The 21783-nt window shown below is 38.5% G+C and overlaps 1 long non-coding RNA gene across 1 annotated transcript; it reads left to right on the forward strand.

The window, feature by feature from the left end:
- Nucleotides 13271-20576, forward strand: LOC109234312. Its single transcript, XR_002069174.1, has 5 exons — nucleotides 13271-13767; nucleotides 14390-14619; nucleotides 16357-16384; nucleotides 18024-18165; nucleotides 18276-20576. It is a non-coding gene; the product is annotated as an uncharacterized LOC109234312 (long non-coding RNA).

Genomic DNA, 21783 nt, shown 5'->3' on the forward strand with positions numbered 1-21783 from the left:
GTCTTATAACTATGATTTAGTTGTCTCTATCAATCATGAACGCTCCAGCTATCATAAATCTTTCTCAAGCAATTATGATAATTTACTAGACGCACTCTCTCAAGCTACGCTAGCTAGATTCACAATATGGTTCACTTAGATTGCACCCGAGGTATCATTATCTCTAATCCAACCTCTAAACCCTCGGTTATGACTCTCGTCTATACTTCAGGAGTGATGTTGGTCATACAATCACCTAAATATGCACTCTCTCTCTAGTAGATACATAATAAATAGGAACGGATAATTGAGGGTCCTTTCAACTAACCACAATCAAAATATAGATGAACAAATATAGATTAACAACCAAATCCAACTATATTAATAAAACAACCAAGTCATCCCCAACGGGTTCCACCAAAACCTTAGATTAAGGTATTTAGCTACTCATAACAATGGAGGAATAAACTACTAGAAGATTCATAATCGAAGATTGCAAGAAAATAAAAGAGAATAAGAAGATGATGTTTTTGGTGATCTCTCACACTTGTTTCTCTTGCCAAAGTACTCTCAAAAGTAAGTTTTACCCTATGAAAACCTTGATAATTTAACCTTGGGCGAGCTTGACTTTATATAGGTTAAGTGGGTTTCTCTCCAGATTTCCAATTTTACCCCTAAATAACTCTTTTCCGGACCAGCCTCGCGCGAGCTCGCGCGTAGGCGTCATTTTGCCTCAGCCCTTAACGCACGCGAACTACTGCGCTAACTTGTGCGTCTGCTGGCACGCCTGGGCCATGCTTTCTTCCATTCTTTGTCTCGTTCTTGCGCGCACTCAGCTCCGAGGGGTCGTTCTTGCTCATAAATCATTCCAATAACCTCTTAAAAGCATCATATAAGCTCCTCATCCTGCAATGTATACAAATCACAATTAGAGCCTATTTTTCATCAATTAACCATATTATTACGTTGGAATATAATCAAGCGGAAGCATAAACAATAGCTAAATCACCTAGATTTCGCCTATTATCAGCAAGTGTTATATTGGGTTCTTGGCGGAACAGTATGAGGAGTGGGATGATTCTGTTGCTTCGGGATGTTTTGAGGTGGTGTAGGGTTTTGAGTATTGGGAAAGGTGATATCTGGGGTGCTGAGCGAGAATGACAAGCTTGCCAGATTCCGAACCTGGTCGAGCTATTCCTGGAACTTCAGCAATTTCTGTTCAAGATGGGATACATTTTCCTGAGTACTATGACCATTAGACACATCTACCCATTCAGTTGAATTCTCCTTTCTGACGTTGTTCAAATCTTCCATCTTGCCTTTGCTCTTGTTTTTGATAGGACTAAGAGGAGGAGTGGGTGGAGGGCCCCTGGATCTCGTAGAATAGGATGATGTTGCCTGAGTGCACGAACTAACCTTTGGGGAGGGGAATAAAAACAAAAAGTAAAAAAACAAAAAGGTAACCAAGTTAGTGAGGATTATAGGAAGTATTGCAATATTTAAACACATAGTGCGGCAATGTAAATCGTGTCCTAATTTGGGGACCTCTTTGTGCCCGAGGTAGGCCTAGCGACAAGTTGATTTGGAGAACTTAGAATGCTAAATGCTTTATTTTATTGATGAAAAATAGACGGATCCCAAAACGACACTAAATAAACAAGAAATGAAATCACTAATGGCCATTGCCCTTATTACATTTTATAAAGCGGAAAGATAAACTCCTATCTATTTGGTCCCAGAAGGACCCTCCCCAGATTCGGCATCCTTTGCTCCGTCGAACAACTTCCCCAACTCGCAAAGTCCCAGCAATAGGTAGGCCCTTGCCAGATATCCGCCTTCGGTTCCTTCAGCATTTTGGCAGTCTTCGACCCTCTTGAGAAACTTTCTTTCTAACTCCACTATGCCTCGCTCCAAGTATCCCAATCGCTTGTTGGCACTGACAGCCATGTCCTTCCATTCCTCAATTAACTTCTGGTTAGATTCTTATTTCTCGCGGTGCTCGCTTTCGTACTCCCGGATTCTCTTGCGTAATTGGTTGTATTTGACCTGTGCCTCGGCCCTTTCATCTATAATCCCGTGACCTCGAGCAAACCCTGGCTGGCCCAGACCATCATGGTTGTCTTCCAACCAAACTGAGTAGAAAGGAGCACAACCAGCATGATACCTGTCTGACTCGATGGTATCTCTCCCTATTATGATCTTGCAGTGCCACATATGTTGTGCTTGGCACTTGTAAGGACTATCAACCTCTTGGAAGTTAGCTCGAAAATGACTCATCTTGTCGACCCTGGGTATAACATGCTTCCTACCAGCTTGCCTCATAACCCGAAGCGGGACGTAAGGGTGTGTCCCCGTGAGACCAGTCAATATTAGGAAAGGTGCATTTCTTGATCGGGCAATGAATTCCTCCGTTGGAAACCATTCGAACATCCACTGAATTTGCTCCTCGGTTAAATTATCAAATAGTTCGACCCATCTTTTAGCATCCTCTGGCTGAGCAAACATGTCGGGGATGTAATTCATTCGCTTTGGATGATGGAAAGCGATGTGATCATCCCAGTCCCTACGCCGGATTTCTTGTCGATATTCGCCTCTCTGGAGATGTTCCATGAGCCAAAGTTAGAGTAATAGATTGCAACCTTCAAAGTGTTTTGCTCCTTGCTGACACTTCTCCAAAGCTCGGTATATGTTTGCGATAATCATGGGTACAATGTTGAATGCCTGCCCATCAATCCCTTCCATTAGGGTTTTGGTTACCATAGCCAGCCTGGTGTGGATCCTTGCTTTCTTCATTGGAAACACGACCAGCCCCAGGAAACAGAACATGAAGACGAAAACTCTGCAATGGATGTGTCCTAAAGATGTGATGGCAAATTCGCCAGAGTAGGTACGGTAAGATTTGCTGTGACCGTACCTTTAATACAAGTAATCAAAACGAATGTATGAATCCTTCAAGCATGTTAACTCTGGATTCTTCTTCAAACCCATCATTTTAAGGAAGCCCCTACCTTTGCGGTTCTCAGGCATGAGCAAACCCGGAGTTTCCCACACCAAACCGGCCAATCCTCCTATTTCCTCTAGCAAGGGTGTCATTTCGATGTCCCCAAAGCGGAACACAACCCTTTCACAATCCCAAAATAGTGTGGCAACTTCTATGATCTTGTTATTGGGTTGGATCTCCAGGAGGGAAGGTAGATTTCCTAGATATTTTCGGACGACAGTTTGATCACTAGAGTGGAGATCTTCCCACCAGCTTAGCAGTCTTGGATGGATGTTGGTAACCATGCCGAATTTGGGAATTTCGTGCCTCATTATCTGCAAAATAGAAGGGTTAGACCCTACCCCCACCAGACTCGACTATTTAACATCAACAATTAACATTAGGCATTTATTTCTCCAAATAAATGCACAGAACGTGATGATGTCCGTTTTGGGTTTAGGGAAACCTAGTGGACTTTGGACAGGGCTATCTTAAAGTGGACAAAATAACTGACCCGACTAGGTTTGACCATGATGCATGCACAATTTAAACAAAGTAAGGTTTCTATGGGGTTTTAGACTGGTACCCTTGAGCGGACAACTCAAAGGGGGAAGACACGGAACCATCGACTACATCATTGATCTACTGGTTTTACCGCAAATATGCCTTTCCGAATTTAGGTGGTAATGATATAGGAAGAGCGCAACCACTCATTATAAGCGTTGCTATATTATTTGTTTTGGCACAAGTGGAGTATGATGTTGAGCATGATTATGCAATAATTAAAAAGAAATCATGTTGACATGTATTTGCACATTAAAGAAGCGATACATACAACAGTTTCATAATTTAAAGCAATAAAGGAAAGAAAACAAGGGAGACATGTCAGTTTTGTTTTTAAAGAAGAAATTAAATGCTAGAGGAAATTAAATAGATAATTGCGCATAGAGAGAGGTACAAATTCACAAGAATAATCTGAAATGGTAAAAGCCTAAAAATCCCCAGCAAAGTCGCCATGCTGTCGCGCCCTCTTTTTTCCCTCTTTGCATCGGGAGAGCGGGTTTATGACATTTGGGTATGGGACAACTCATTTCCTTTTGGGAACTGGGTTTTGCATTTTTTGAAGAGTCGCCACCTAATGATTTATGGTGCATTAGGACACCTACAAGGTTCACTTCTGAATTTGTTTGATAATCAGAGATAGGGTAAGGGCTTGAAATTATCCTAAGGGGAAGGTGTTAGGCACCCCTCAGGATCCACTAGTGTGGTTCCCGGCTAGATTGTTCTTTGTGAATTTGGTGCAATTAACATGTAAGCAGAAAAGGCTCAAGTAAGAGGGGATTTTAATACACAAACGCTTTGGAAGTAAAATAGAGCAATCATTAAAAAAGCTGATTTTTGAAAAGAAGTCATAATGCTTTAAAGGCAAAGAAAGAGAGGGGAGGGGGTCCTAGGTTTATTTATAATATGGATCACATCAATGCAATACCCGGTAATCACTCCTCAAAAGAGGGGCTACACGTGGTATTAGCGCACCAGTCATCATATCCATATCTACCCTTCCCAAGGTACTAAAGTGCGGATTGATCTCGACCACTATTGCATGCTATTACCCGCCCCATTCCTATCAGTCCCGGGGGCACTTAAGACTACTAGTCCTAAAGAGGAGAGATATTAGGCTGACTTTGAGGTTTCAAAGGTGAATAAGCTAAGGCGACATACAAAACACATAGGACAGCACATTAAAAGGGAAGCACGTAAACACTGAAGGCTCATGTATACCTCCTCAAGCAAAGCAACCAAAATAGCATGACTCAAACAACAATCAAAGGTCTGAATCTAAAAAAAATACTAATGCAAAGGGGAGTTTAAGTTGTTGAAGCAGACCAATTTATTACATAACTCAGATAAGAAGTCTGAATCAGGCCTGCCTGCTGGTTGTAGCAATTACTAGTTAACAGAAGCGGGCTCAGTTTTATTTGTTGTTATTACCTGAGGTTTGCCTAAATGTTTGGGTGAGATCTTATGAGCATAGTACCTATTACTGATTTAAAGTGTGGCAAAGCAATAATAGATTTAAAACGAGCGATTCGAGATCCTATAGGCATGCTTGCTAAACCGTGTTAATAAAAGTAGGGTAAGTTGTTTAAAACTGGTTCAGAACAGTATGAGTTAAGCTGATTACAAGCTAAACTGGTTTCAGATTTTATAGACGATCTCTACTATTGCTGATTTTTAATTCCTATGGACGTGATATCTACGCGAAATGGAAACAAGCAGGATTTTACTTAAGAATTCCTATAGGCATGATCTCTATAAAATACTGATTTTAACATTATGAACATGATATCTGCTTATAGCCGTTTAGATCCTAAAAGCTTGGTGTCTAAGTGTGGTAACAAACATGCAGAATTTAAGGTAAATCCTATAGACATGGTGTCTAAATGCAGAATTGAACATGCAGAATTTAAAATGAGTCCTATAGACATGGCGTCTAAATGAAGAATTAAACATGCAGAATTTAAAATGAGTCCTATAGACATGGGGTCTAAATACAGAATTAAACATGCATAGTTACCCATCCCCTTTTCACTAACCAACCCCAAATGTTTATTATAAATTATTACAGACCAGTTGCTGAATTACATCAAGAAAATATGTAAAATAGGAAAATACAATCATAGGAAGCCTGATGTTGACTTCCTCTCTGAGTATTAGAACAAAACGCCTCAAATACCACTTGTTTCAAAGCCTTTCTCAGATCTGGGCGTGTCAAAGTTCTGTAAGGGTCTTAAGGGACCCCGGGCAGTGCTTACACCCAGGTTCATAGAACCAGATAGAGATGAGTGCAGTGTGGATGGGCCAACCCTTATCTGTCCAAGTTCAGAGGGAGCTCATGGATCCCAAGGCAAGGCTCACACAAGAGGGGCAGAACTTAAGTCTAAGAATATGGTGGAAGTGAGGGAATAGAGATTTAAAAATTGAGGAGAGAAAGGAAGGGGTAAAGGATGATGGGAAAACAGTAATAGTAAAGCACAGAGTTAATAATTTCATACAAAGGGGGTCAGGGGTTTGGGAATACATTGCAAGCTAGTATATATCCTTAGGCAGGGATCAGATTTGGGCATGCACAGCAATTGAAGGTGTTGGCATGCCTATAAACCAATCAGAACACACAACATATAGAGGGGACATGGAGGTTATGATCCCAGGGGGATCGGGTTTGGGTCATGCACAACAATGTCCAATGCTGTCATACCCCAAACCAACCACAGATACCAAACACATTGGGGATGGGGGTTTAGGATTCATAAGCCATAATAAGTGACTGACAAAATTCATAAGAAAGCATCAATTCAGAATAGAAAGGGCAGATTATAGCATGCTTAACAATGGAACTTGGTTAAATACAAACAGGAAACAAACAAGGGTGCAGGAAATAGTAAAGAAACATGTTGTTGTTGATGCTGAAAATTAGTTAGAACATACCAGTAAAGATACAAATGCAGAGAAAAAGTAAGCAAGCTTCCCACAGCCTAGCCTGGGCTTTCAGTCGGCTAGGTAAGGCAGCAATACAAGTAGCAACAGAGAAAAGAGAGAGATTTTAGTGGAGTGTGTGTCTGAACTCAAGTATTTTATTCCTTGTGTTCGTCTTACGTGTCTTTGAAAGAAAAGGAGTGCCGGGTTTATAGCCTTTTGAAAACGAGTGAAGGAAAGGTAATAAGTAAAATTTCAGTGCAAATATGGAAACAATCAGTCAGAATCAATTATACAAGTGACTCCCTTTAATTAAGGAATCAATGTCTAACGGATTCAAAATAAGGAAGGAAATCAATTTAGAGAGAGCCTGATTATTTCCATAAAAGAAGTAGTAAAAGCATTAAGTAAGCAATCGAGTCCAAGTACAGAGATACACTTATTTTGGGAAAAAAGATTCAGTAGGGCAAAATAAGGAAAGGGATCAATTTCTTTAACAGGCGAGTGAAATTAGAGTTCACAAAAAGAGAAGTTTTGAAATCAGTCCCAAGATTGAAAATCGATCAAAGAAGGAACCTCAGCATATAAATAGAGTGCACAAACAATAGACATGCAAGGCCAAACCTATTGGAAAAAGAAACAGCATGCAATAGTAGCATAAAGTTCAGTAGATAGCAAACATTCGAAGCATGATAATCAAGTAGGTCAAGTCTCATTGAATCAATAGTAAAGAAAAATGGAGTATCAGAAGCATGCAAAGGGTCTCACAGTAACAGATGAGAGACCTTTTGAAAAGTTATGGTTTCAAGCATAGTCCAATTTTAAAGATAGTAAAACCCAGAATCAGAGGATTCACACAAAGAAAAGAGGTTCTAAAACAAGGAACTTTCGAATCGAGTCAGGCATTCAAACGAATAGTTTCAAACCCAAAGACATAGGTTTCTTCACCAATATTCAAGCTTAAAAGATGATAAACAAATAAATCAAACAAATACTTAGCAAACAACTTCAGAAACTCGAATGAACCCAAAAGAAATTAGGGTTTTCCACATCAATCGAGTTTAAAGATGACAAACAAATAAATCAAACAAATACTAAGCAAACAGCTTCAGAAACTCGAATGAACCCAAAAGAAATTAGGGCTTTCCATATCAATCGAGTTTAAAGATGATAAACAAATAAATTAAACAAACACTTAGCAAACAGCTTCAGAAACTCGAATGAACCCAAAAGAAATTAGGGTTTTTAACATGCTAAACTCAGATAGGAGAATAACATGAACAAACATAGCAGAATCACAGACACATTAAAATCAGAGAAAAGATTTTGAAAAGAAGAACTTGAAGGAAAACCCTAATCGGAAAATATGAAGAGTCTTTTTGAAAGCAAAGTTAAAGAAACTTCGAGAAGGCGTTTAAAAACTCATGGAAAGCATGGATCTAAGGTAAATCTGAAAGAAGTCGAAAAGGTCTCAGAGATTAGGGTTTCAGAAGAACCCAAAAGCAACGAGAAAGGCCTTGAAAGTTACCGATCTAAACAGGAGAGTCAAAGGTCTGACTCGAATGGCCATGGCTGGCCGGAGAAAAGTCAGAGATGATCGGAGAAAGGTCATCGAGCAAGGACTGGACCAAATCCCTTCAAAGTCTGGTCATGAGACCACAGAACCAAACACATGGAGACCATGGAAGGCTGGTATAGGTCTCCGATGACCTCGGAAAGCCATGGATTAGGGTGGATTAGGGTGGCGGCGGCTAGGGTTTGAGGGTTTGTAGAGAGGATTTGGGAGAGGAGGGATTTAGAGGCGGCGTATGGTGACAAATGAAAGGGTCTGGGGGGTAGTTTGGAATTAGGCAAGGGTAATTGTTGGCCGTTGATCTGAATGATCAACGGCCTGGATTAAAACGGGTAAGTGGGTGGTTTAATGAAACTGGGTTTGGGTCGGGTTAAATTGAAATTGGGTCGGGTTAAATTGGGTTCAATTGAGGTCAGAATCGGGCTATAATTGAAATGAAATTGGGCTAACATTTAAATAGCCAATTTTCCCTATTTAATTTATAAAAAATAATAAATTAATTTCTGGAAATATATTAAAGGTGCTAAAATGATTATAGCGCATAATTAACTATATAAAAATACAGGACTTAATTTTATGAATATAAACGCAGTTAAATCTTAAAAGAGGCTAATATTACAATTATATGCAATTTAGCTTTAAAAATATTAAATAAATTTGTAAAAATATGCAAAAATTCCCTTGGCTATATTTTAGCATAGATATAAAAGTGCAATAAGTGGATCACCAAAATGGTAATTTTTGGAAACAATTACTGGATTTTTATGGATAAAAATAGGAGAATAAATAGATTTAAAATTTTTTTAAAAATTAAGGAAAAGTAATGAAGCACTTTGATATATGCATATATGCATACATATACCATTTTGAAGTTATTTTGCATATTGAAAATATATAGGGAAAAATTGGGTGTCAACAGTCGCACGTGTTGGATTTCAGTTCAGTCCAGTTGGACAAGGATCTATCTTATGCTAAGGAGCCAGTGGCTATACTGGACAGGCAGGTTCGAAAGCTGAGGTCAGAGAACATTGCATCAGTGAAGGTTCAGTGGCGGGGTCAGCCGGTCGAGGAGGCGACTTGGGAGACCGAGCAGGATATGCATAGCCGTTGCCCTCATCTTTTCACTACTTCAGGTATGTCTCTATGCTCGTTTGAGGACGAACGAATGTTTAAGTGTGGGAGGATGTAACGACCCGGCCGGTCGTTTTAAGAATTTACGCCCCGATCCCCTATTAACTGCTTTTCCCATGTTTGTTTCTGCTATTGTGAGTTGCCGGGAGGATTTATTCGGAGTTCCGGAGAGATTTGGGACACTTAGTCCCTAAATGAGAGTTTAAGCTTTAGAATTTGGACCGTAGTCGGAGCAGTGTGAAGACGGACTCGGAATGGAATTCCGTCGGTTCTGTTAGCTCCGTTGGGTGATTTCGAGCTTAGGAGCGTGTTCGGATTGTGTTTTGGAGGTCCGTAGCTTAATTAGGCTTGAAATGCCGAAAATCAAATTTTTGAAGTTTCCGGTTTGATAGTGAGATTTTGATATCCGGGTCGGAACGGAATTCCGAAAGTTGGAGTAGGTCCGTTGTGTAATTTGCGACGTGTGTGCAAAATTTCAGGTCATTCAGACGAGGTTTGATAGACTTTTTTATCAAAAGCGGAACTCGGAAGATTCTTGGAACCTTAGGCTTGAATCTGATGTTATTTGGTTGATTCGATGTTGTTTGAGGTGTTTCGAAGATTTTTATAAGTTTGGATAGTGGTATATTACTTGTTCGTGCTTTTGGTTGAGGTCCCGGGGGCCTCAGGGTGATTTCGGATGGTTAACGGGAAGTTTGGAGTTGGAAATTTGCAGCTGAAGCTGCTGAGTTTTTCTGTCATAACCGCACCTGTGGTTAGGGGGCCGCAGGTGCGATGACCGCAGAAGCGAGATCAAGCCGCAGATGCGGCCGCAGGTGAAGGCAGCAGAAGACGCAGAAGCGGGAGGTGTGCCGCACCTGCGGAACTGCAGATGCGGAGTCTAGGTCGCAGGTGCGGAGGAGGGGACTTAAGTGAAAACCGCAGAAGCGGTGTCCTTGACCGCAAAAGCGGTAGCACAGAAGCGGAAATGGACCGCAGGTGCAATAAACCTGGGTCAAAAAGTATAAGAAAGATTTCCTTCGCGAATTTGGGTTATTTTTCATAATATTTCAACGGGAAGAAGCTTTGGAGAGCATTTTCAAGGGAGATTTTTAGAGGGATTCATTGAGGTAAGGCCTTTGGTCCTTAAGCTCGTTATTATGGTGATTTTTATCATTGTAAGCATGAAATTTGAAGGAAAATCAGTGGTAAATTGGGGGTTAGGGCATGGTTAATTGGAGAGCTTTGAGTGGTGATTTGAGGGACCATTTGAGGTCCGATTTTTGTACTTTTGGTATGAATGAACTAGTGAGAGTGTGAGGATCATGAATTTATAAATTTTATCCGATTCCGAGACGTGGGCCCGGGGGAGCGTTTTGGTCATTTTTCCTAATTTCGCGTATTAGCTTAGAATTAATTAGTTGAATTAGTTACTTGAATTGTTATTTACATTATGCAATTACTTTGAATATATTTGGGCCATTTGGAGTCGGATACTCGTGGCGAGAACGTGGTATTGAATTGATTAAGCTGGTTCGAGGTAAGTGGCTTGTCTAACCTTGTGTGGGGGAACTCCCCTTAGGATTTGGTACTGTGATATCTGAGATGCCTTGTACGTGAGTGCTGAGCGCGTCCTTGTGCTAATTGTTGAAAATTCTATTTTACATTTAAGTATCTATATTTCGTATTTTACTTCACTGTTTACACTATTTGAACTTTGAGCTTACTGCTAGCGTAGGAAAGCATGCCTAAATGACTAAATTGCCTACTTGCTCAAACTGCCTTATCTGAAATCTGTGCAGCATGCTAGGTTAGAATTACCTGTCTATTTTGATGTTAAATTGAATTGAGTTGATTATTCTTGTGTTGTTGATGCGTGTTTACATTGGGACTACGGGCGGTTCCCGGTAGATCCCCCTTGTCTATTTATTTGGGACTACGGATGTGGTATTCCGGTAGATCCCCCTACACAATAATATGGACTACTGGACAGCACCCCAGAGATCTACTAATTATTTACTTTTAGGACTACGGATGTGGTATTCCGGTAGATTCCCCCTGCACAGCGATATGGATTACGGGACAGTACCTAGGAGATCCACTGATTATTTATTTTTGGGGCTACAGGAGTAGATCTTGGTAGATCCCCAGTTATTATCTCTAAGTTGAGTTGTATACCTTCTGTATTTATTGCCTTGGTTGTGGTTGTTGTTTCTCTCATTATCTGTATTTCTTTACTACTGCTCATCTTCCTTATATATTACTGTATATGACCGGTAGGGCCCTGACCTTCCTCGTCACAACTCGACCAAGGTTAAGCTTGGCACTTACTGGGTACCGCTGTGGAGTACTCATGCCCTTTTCTGCACATATTTTTGCGTGTACAGATCCAGGTACTTCCACTCAGTCCTATCACCCTTGAGACGAGGCATTTTCTATAGAGACTTCGAGGTATATCTGCCGCGTCCGCAGACCGAGGAGTCCTTTTCCATTCTCTGTAGTAGTATAGCCCTTCTGTATCTTGTTGTTGTTAGACATTTCTGGAGTTAGAGCATTTTATGTACTTTTAGCTTGTGATTCATGGGATTCCGGGTTTTGGGAGTGTTTAGTTGGAAATGTTGTATTGTGATATGCTGGGCAGCATCTTAAACACTGTTATATCTTGTTATCTTGGTTTTTATTAGTTTCTTTCCGCAATTTGTTTCTTTTTCCGCATTTGTTAGGCTTACCTAGTCGTAGAGACTAGGTGCCGTCACGACTGTTCACGGAGGGCGTACTCGGGTCGTGACAAGTTGACTTTGAGTTTTTGATTAAAGATTCGTATCGTTTGGGTTTGTTCCCTTTCGCATTGTTTGATATTTTTGAGTTGCTCTTGGCTAGTTTCGAGCCGTTGGGAAGTCGATTCGCGTGGGATGGTATGTCTAGAGTATTGTTTGGCTTGCTTGAGGTAAGTATCCTATCTAAACTAGGTTGAGGCATTAGTGGTCTAAGTTATTAGCGATAGCTACGTGCTATGGGTGCGGATATATGTGACGTTTGATCCCGTGCGAGCCCTGGGGTATTTATCCACACTCGGGTAGCACTTAGACTATGACACGTCTTGAATTGGTTGATAAGTCTCATACTGTGATGTATCTCTTATTTGTACACCCTGTTGTGAGCTATTTGAGCCATGTTTGAGGTTGCGTAGAGGTTAATCTCCCGATTTAGCGTGATAGCTGCTATGTTGTGATGTATTCACATATTTTGAGCTATGATATCACACTTGCACATGCATACATCTTAGCATGTCACTTATACCAGTCCAGAATTATGAAATTTGGTTTTCTTTGATCATGTATATGTATTCTTGCATATTTGCTTTATGTATGATATGGTTTGGACTGGTAGCCTGTGACCACGCTGGACGGATTGTGATATTGTGCCTGTGACCACATCAGGCGGATTGTGATATTTTTCCTGTGACCATGCTGGGCGAATTGTGACTATTAGCACGTGAGTTGTCCGTGCAGCATGTGATTGTCTGTGCGGTTGTTATATTTAGCATGTGAGTTGTCCATGCGGATCTAAATATTGATATTATTGGCACGTGAGTTATCCGCGCAACGTGTGAGTTGTCCTTGCGGTTGATATTATTAGCACATGAGTTATCCGTGCAGCTTGTGGATACGGATCCATTCCCCTTTGGGCCACCCTCTCATACTTTTCTTGAGAAATGTAGCCATCCATCCACAAATAATGGACGCATGGTATATGTGTATTTATTTATTATTTTTGTCTCCCTTTTTTTTTGTCTTCTTCTTTGTGTTCTCGTATGATACTATTTTAAAACAAGGAAAACCTGAGAAAGATGGTTTCTACATAGAGGGATTAGTAGAAATTAGAAAATTATGGGCACTTCGACTAGTACAACCCTTATATTTTCTTCATCGGATATTAAAAAAAAAATTACACTATAATATCTTATCTAGTGAGAATGTGAATTGATATAATTTTTTCTCGGGGGAGGGGATGGGGGCTACATACTTAATAAATCGCTTCAAATACATCTTAGAAAATAGTTTGTTACTTTTCCACAATTGAATAACTCATACTCATATTTATTCATTGATCAATAGACTGTTTTTTTCAAATCAATACTCACCATTGCGGTGGGACGCTTAGGCTTGACCCCAACCTGTATATTAACAAAAAGAAAAAGAAGCAGCAGAGTGCGGGATGAGGTCTTATAATCTCATCCCATCCCACGATACAAAATATGAGGCTTTCATTTTCTATAGCTAGCATGCTTTCTTTCTTTCTATACATTAGAAGAGCTCCCGGTTTCGACGTGCGAGCTTATTGGCATTAAATTTGTATCTAAGGGTATTTTGGACTTTATTCAATACCTAACGCAACGTGTCCTCCAAACCAAAGTTGAACAGCCACCGCATCAGTTGTATACTTGTATTCCTCTTCGATGCTTCTCGATGGATTGTTCCCCTGAATATGCGCTATTCTTGCTGAGATGTTCTGCCCTCCAACACTTAATAGGGACTATGATGACGAGGAAGAGTGGTTTCAGTCAATTTTCAAGTGAAGAAGATGACATTACAATCAATATCATTTCTTTGTACAGAGAATTGGAGGGCCTACTCACATAGGAAAGGTAAGCAAGTGTTACCCTAGGTGTTTTTCTATTTCAATTCTACACCCCGTTTTCTTGTTCGCTAATGGTAGCTAAAAGTTACGCCCTTCTTCTATTGTGATGCAATTTCATGAGCTTACCTTGATCAAATTTTTTTATGGGACCTCAATTCTTGAGATGGTTAATCTAATTTCTATCCTAACCTTCAATTGAACCTTCAATTTTCTTTTTAAGATTAGAAAAATAAAGTTAAACTAGATAATTTCATCTTGATAATTTATAATAATTGATGATGCATGCTAGAAGCTCCAGTTCTCTCACTTATGGAAGCTGCTTTCTCCCTCTTCATTCTCTATGCTTTCTTTCTTTTCCTCTTATTTCTGCTCTTTATTTCTCCGTTATCGTCAAAATTTGGTCTCAATTTATCTTTGGTGACTGCTATATTTTCAGGTTTTTGTGAGTTTTCACCATTTTTTCTTTCTTTATTGCGTGTTTTTTTGGATAATATTTGGTGCGTTTTGTACATAAATATCAATATCTTATTTGCACATCATATATATCTCTATCCTTCAGAATTGTGAGTACAAACTTCATAAATCATAAACTCCAATTCTGAACTTATTATATTGGTCCAACCTTCAAGGATGCCCATACTTCCGAAGCATGTTATATTCATCGGTTACTTGCTCCACGCTATCGATTTCTCCAGCAAATTCGTGATAAAGCCGGATTGGGAGTTCGCTCTCGCTATGGCTCTTCTGTTGCTCTTGATGAAACAGAACCGATAAGAGGGAGAAGAAGACATAAGAGAAGTAGCAGCTGCAACAAAAAAAGAAGTTAAAAGCTTATATTGTAGATAGCTGATCATTTCCGGTACTGCTTGACTAACTGGTTTAATTATATGAAATTTGATATCGTCTGGTACGTTTCAAATTTATTTACTTAAGAGAAGAAAAGGGAAGTTAACTGTTTGGCACATTGAAGTTTGAGTAGTATATGGAGTTTGTTATACATTATTATCTTAGTGTTGTAAACTAGGTTCTCTTGTTATAAGCAGCTCATCGCGTCTATCTAAAACGTATCTGTTTAGCTCAAAAGTTAACGATATACTTTGTAAGCGATAAAACAATTAAAAATAGAAAGGGGGTAAATCGTAATCAAATATAATAAGCCTAAAGATGCAAAGATGATAATATTGTTGTAGATCTGATATTGCAAAGTGATAATGTTTACCAATAAGATATTTTCGTTAGAGGTAGAGATATAGAGAGAGAAAGCCAAAAAAATGAGAGAGTTGTATTAGATCAAATCCCCTTTTACAATGTGGAGGTCTTCTTTATATAATAGGAGACCTTCCTCGAAAGAATCAAAAAGTTACAAAGATAGGTAATGTCTCCCTACTGTAGACGCTGAGTTCTAAACGCTGTCGCTTTTGTCCTCACGGCCGAGTCGTACTACGTTGGTCGGCGTACACTCATTGGGCGTACCCACTGGCGTAGAGATACTAATTTGACCCTATACAGTATCAAACAGCTAAGCTGTAAAAATTTTATGTGCAAATACTGGCAATGATCGATGTGTGATATCAACAAAAGGGCCAGGTAATGTGGTTTCTTTTTTATAATTATGTCTTTTCTGCTCTGGCACAAGGATTCTTGTAGACTTTTGTCTAAAGTTGGTTTTCCACTAGGGGCTCAATATGGTATCTCACTAGACTTGAGAGATCATAAACTTGGAGGTTGCAAGAGAGTGAACTTTAAAAGATAGTGTCTTTCCGGAAGCAGGGCATGTGCATGGAATTGTAAATTGCGAGAACTATACCTATTATTCGCGTTTCTTTTTGGACCTTTAATAATCTATTTGAAAAGTTTGTCGCCCTGAGATGCAATTTGGAACTTCACTTATGGAACATGAGAATTGTTATTAAGATAAAACAAAATAAGCGATAACAACTTACTCTATAATGAATATGAGTATAATAAAAGATGAAAAATAACTGATAGAAATTTTAGAAGTAGAAATATTTTAGTTGACTGGAAATAGATAACAAGGAAGAGAGAGGTGCAGATAAAATATGGGCAATGGTGGGGAAGTTGAAATATGAATATAAAAATTTTAGTTCTAGATATGCATCTCTGGGATGCTACTATCCTAAAAAGTCCATAAAGAGGACTTAAAATATGGTGCTTATTATTTTTTCTAATTTAATATGACATTTTAATATTGCATTGGTTTATGCAAAAACCTTGACATTGTATGATATAGAACTGTTGTAGATCTTGGCAATGGATTTGAGAAGTTGATTCTGAAACTGAAAGTTTTATACATAGCTGAAAGGATTGAAACAAGAGAACTCAGCTTGGTAAAATCTCATGTATACTCTTTAAAATCCATATTCCCCTCCACTCGGCTTCAGTATATTCTTTCTCCTATAACCTCAGTAAATTTGTTCTTTGCTTTTATCTTAATAATGCAACTCAACTTGGTAAAATCGCATGTATTCTAATTTTTCCTCTGAATTTTGATTTGAATTGTTGGACAAGTGATTCTTCAAGAACTTACCTGATGGAGATATCAATTTCTACCTTGAATTTGAATTTGTTTGTGCAGGGTGTTTCTTCCCCGGAAAAAATACCAGGTAATACCTGTTAGGGTTTTGCCCTGAACTTCTAATCTATTAGCACTCTCTTTCTTGAAGGAATGGATAAAGACTCCTAAAAGGATTAAATCTCCTTAATATGTCTTATCCTTTTCTTGGAAGACAAGTTTTGCACATCTATAAATTAAGGATCTCTACTTCTCACAAGATCACAAGACAAAAAATATCCACAATGTAGTCATTAAAGAATTTTGTTTAGGGGGAGATTTTTCTCTCGATAGTTTTTCTTCTTTTAGATTAGTTTTATCATATGTAGGTCAATTGACCAAACCATTATAAACTATTATGCTTAGTTTAGTATATTTTTCTTTTGTCGTCTGATTTATCGTCCGTCAAGCTTTTTATTGTTAGTTTCCGCATGCACCATGTTATTTCGATACCAACAAGTGGTATCAGAGCCAATGGTTCAGAGTCAACGGTTGAATGAGGTTGAAGACGGATTCAATGCGTGTTTAGATCAAGACGACAATGAAGATCTATTCAAAAAAAAAAAAATTGAATATGATGCTACATGTGAAGATAAATTTACAATCACAATTGTATTCAAAACGCCTGCATCTGCATCTCTCTTTTTAACCCATATTTTGGTCACTTTTAACCAATGCCAGTTTTAGTCATGCCTACTTGCAACGCATGAGTTCCAGTGCCAGTTTTAACTCACGCTTCTTTTTAATGCATGAGCTTCTTTTACCCCATGTTTATTCTTAACACGTGGGCTCCTTTTAACCCATACTAGGGCTTCTTTTAACCAATACCAAGATTTTTAACCTATACCGTTTTTTAATCATGGCAAGCAGCAGTGATGGAGATTATGTGAAGACGGTGAATCAACTTTGTCAAGAATATTCAGGCCAAGGGGAGATTGTTAGGGTTTTGCCCTGAACTTCTAATCTATTAGCACTCTCTTTCTTGAAGGAATGGAAAAAGACTACTAAAAGGATTAAATCTCCTTAATATGTCTTATCCTTTTCTTGGAAAACAAGTTTTGCACATCTATGAATTAAGGATCTCTACTTCTCACAAGAGCAAAAAAAAAAAATATCCACAATGTAGTCATTAAAGAGTTCTTTTTAGAGGGAGATTTTTCTCTCCCTAGTTTTTCTTCTTTTATATTAGTTTTATCATATGTAGATCAATTTACCAAACAATTATAAACTATTATGCTTAGTATAGTATATTTTTCTTTTGTCGTCTGATTTATCGTCTACCAAGTTTTGTTAGTTTCCACATGCACCATGTTATTTTGACTCCAACAATACCTAGAGTCTTAAGTTCAGTTCGAGCATAAAAGGATGAGTTTATTTCATGTTCTTCTCTCACATTTTTCCTCGGTATTCTTGTACATAAAAACATAAAAATCTAGCTACCAATTTAAATGAAATTTTGCGTCCTAGAATTTGGTGCAGAAAGTGAAATAATGCTAGAGTTCTGGTGAAGAAGTATAAATAAACATAAAAGCAAATTCTATATCAAATAGACAATGCAGCTGATCTGGATTTATATGTTTGCTCCATAAAGACCGTTTATCTTTTTTTGAAAAATGAAAAGGAAGAGATCAACCATGATTAGCCAATTCCTTGAGTTTATTGTGCCTTGTTGCACTCCTTTTCCTATGCAGCTATATGGGATATGCTTGTGCACTCACGACTTTTTTTTACTGGCACGAGTGTTTTGGTGCATGCCAAATTTGAGTTTATAGCTTTTTTGAAAGCTACATCGAAGCACAAATGAGGGATGCATGACGGACAATGTTTTGAAAGGTATGTCAATTGCGACCAACTAATTTTGTTCTCTTGCTTCTATTCTTTCTCTCTATTATTTTTATTTTGAAAGAAAGAGATGGCTAGACTAACAAATAAACCCCTTACAGGTACCAATTTTTTTGTCAATGGCAGGCGAGAAAGGAGCCTAACCACATGTGGTGGCTGCATATATATATATATATGTGTGTGTGTGTTGTGTGAGAGAGAGAGAGAAAGAAAGATTACTCATATGAATGAAAAGGTCTACAACAAAAGAAGTTTATCAAAAATACAAAGTTTCAATTTCTACATTATTGGGCCCGTGCTAGCACGGGGTATTACTGCCTAGTTGTACATACAAGAGAATGTAACACACGATATAGGTTAGGATTAAGAACCATCTACAGAAGCTATACAACAAAATGGTTCTTTCTAGACTTGATTCTAAAATTAATCAGTTGGTCCCTATCTGTCTTCAAGGTAGCTCTCACCTTCCCGGGTAGGATGTTAGCCTCCATCAAGAAAGTAGATGATCTTCTTTGTAAGCTTCAATTAGCAAGATAATCAGCTGTGCAATTGGCTTCTCTAAAGCAATGAAAAAAATAGAATTTGCCTTCCTGTGCAAACTCCAAAATTTGCTCCAGATGTGAGAAATTTGCCATGAGAAAGGAAGAAAGGTTGTTGATAGCATTGATTAAAATCTGTGAATCAGATTCAACAAAAATCTCCTTGTAACCCTTGTCTAGACACCATTTAATTCCCATGAGAATGGATTTCGCTTCACCCATATTACTTGTGCAAACACCAAAAAAGCTAGAGAAAGCTATCACCAAATCTCCTCTTTGATCTCTCAAAATACCACCTCCTCCTGCCAGGCCTGGATTTCCTTTACTGCATCCATCTGTGTTGAGTTTGAGATATCCATCATGTGGTTTTTGCCATTTGACAGGGATAACATTGAGAGCTGGTTTAATCTTTTCCAGAATAAAGCATAGATGCTTCTGAAAGAGTAGCAAAATTGCTGGTGATAAGAGTAATCATATAGGATTGAATCTGGTAGATTAGGCTTTGAATGGAGCTACTCCTTCACCATATCTACCTGCACACCTCCTTTTCCAGATCTCCCAACAGATAATGCTCGGTAAGCATTGCAAGATAAATTCTAGAATTTTATTGTTACTTTTAGTGAGACACCACTTAATAAGAGTTTGCCTTAAATCACCAACGAAGGAAACTCCAAACGAATTTCCAAATACATTCCAGGCAGCTAGAGCACCATCACTTCTCATAAAGATATGATTAATGGTTTCAGCTTTGGGATTCTGCAACATGAGCAACTAAAAGGTCCAATAAAACCAAATTTGCTGGTGATATCATCGGTAGGTAATGTTCTATTTAAAAGTCTTTATGAAGAATGAGACTTTAAAGGGAAGCTTCTAGTGCCAAATTTTGCCAGCTGTAAAAGTGTGGTTCCTGGTCTGTTTAGCTTCGACCTGCAAGAAAAAGGTCCAGTATTAGTGATGGTCCAAATAGGTTGGTCTTTTTTAGTTTGTGTAGGGGGAGGTAAAGATATAATATTTCTAATGATATCTTCAGGGAGAACTTCTCTTAGTTCAATCATATTCCCGGATTCCTCCTAGATAAAGGATGATACATTCTCATTTCCTTTGCTATGGTCATTAATCAAATTGGCCAATGGGCCTTGATCCAACCATTTATCCCACCAAAATGAAGCATCCCCATTCTCAATCTCCACGTGATATGTTTCTGTGTATCCTCTTTTATGTCTATCAACCTCCTCCAGATTTGTGAGTGACAAGATTTCCATGTAGCTACAACAGGGTGGAGCTTGTTACAATACTTGGCTTCCATAAATTCTCTCCATAGTGAGTCTCTAGTCCTTAAACTCCACCAAGATTTTGAAGCAAGAGATTTGTTGATGTCATGAATTAATCTAAAAGCTACACCACCCTCATTCTTGTCCCACCATAATGAAGCCCATGAGAACCAATGGTGTTTGTTATCTCCCTCAAAGTTACCCCAGAAGAAGTTAGAGCATTGTTTCTCAATTATCTCCAAAGTTGTCTTAGGTGGATTGGTAGCAGCAAGGATATGCATAGGAATAGAGTAAAGTACTGCTTTAACTAGAACTGCTTTGCCTCCAAAGGACATGAGTTTGCCATTCCATCCTTCAACTCTTTTCCCAACTTTGGCTGTAAGATCATTAAAGTATTCTACTTTTTTTCTCCCTATGTAAATAGGAGCACCCAAATAGGTAAAAGGAAATTGTTTCTTGGAGAAACCAGTCAGTTGATTGATGGAGTCAATTTGTATTTACCCAACATTTGGATTCATGTAGAAATAGGACTTGTTATAGTTGATAACTTGCCTAGAGATGTTGCTATAATCTTGAAGACGCTGGTTGATAATATGGATAGATGTATTATCAGTTGAACTGAATAAAATGATGTCATTTGCAAAAGTTAAGTGAGTAATGCAGGGACCAATGAAATCTTGGCATGTTGTAATTCCATTCAACATTCTAGAAAGAAGCTCAGATGATATCACAAAAAGAGAAGGGGAAATTGGATCTCCTTGTCTGAGGCCCCTTGACGATTTGAAAAAACCTTTCCTCGAGCCATTCATGGCAATAGAGTACCAAATCTTGGAGATTAATCTGAATACTAGGTCTATCCAAGTTTTAGCGAATCCTAATTTCCTTAGCATAAGGCATAGGAAAGACTATGAGACTCTATCATATGCATTTGCATATCTATTTTGATTATGATATCGTCTCCATTGTTGTCTCTGCTCATATTATATGCAAGCTCCTGAGTAGGCATTATATTTTTAGTGATAGCCCTGCCTTTAACAAAACCAGATTGATTAGGATATATAATTCTTGGTAGTATCTCTGCTAATCTGTTATTCAAGAGCTTGGAGATAATTTTAGAACTCACATTTGCCAAGCTTATTGGTCTGAGATCTGTCATAGCTTCAACTTGGTCTATCTTTGGAATGAGGACCAAACAAGTATGTGTAATGTATTTGGATAGCTTATTTCTTGCAAAAAAGAAAGAAACTAATTAGTTAGATCTCGTGCAATGATCTCCCATGCTTCTTGGAAGAAAGAAGTTGTGAGTCCATCAGGTCCGGATGTTGAGTCTGGATTCATTGAGAAGATAATTTCCCTAATTTCTTCCTTTGTGGGAACTTTAATGAGGTTTTCATTGTCTTGATCCGTGATCATGTTGAGCAAGCAATCCAGGCAACTCAAATCAGTTTGTTCTTGAGGTTTCTTGCATAGGTTTTCAAAAAATCTAACAACTTCATTAGCTATTTGATCTTCATCATCCATCCATTGGTCATCTTCATTCTTGATCCTTTGTATAGCCATTCTTCTTCTTTTCCTGGTGACAAAAGCATGGAAGAAACCGGTATTCATATCTCCTTCTTTAGCCCATTGAATGCTGGCTTTTTGTTTCCAATAGGCCTGCTGAATTTTCAAGTGTCTTGTAAGTTCTGCCTTTTTCTGATTAAGAATAGCTATGTGTTGCTCAGTGTTGTTCACTATGGACTGTTCTTCTAAGTTGTCAATTTTCTTCTCAATATCTTTAGTTTTTGCAAATATATCCC

This window comes from Nicotiana attenuata, chromosome 11 (genome assembly GCF_001879085.1).
Source record: "Nicotiana attenuata strain UT chromosome 11, NIATTr2, whole genome shotgun sequence".
Taxonomy (NCBI): Eukaryota; Viridiplantae; Streptophyta; class Magnoliopsida; order Solanales; family Solanaceae; genus Nicotiana; species Nicotiana attenuata.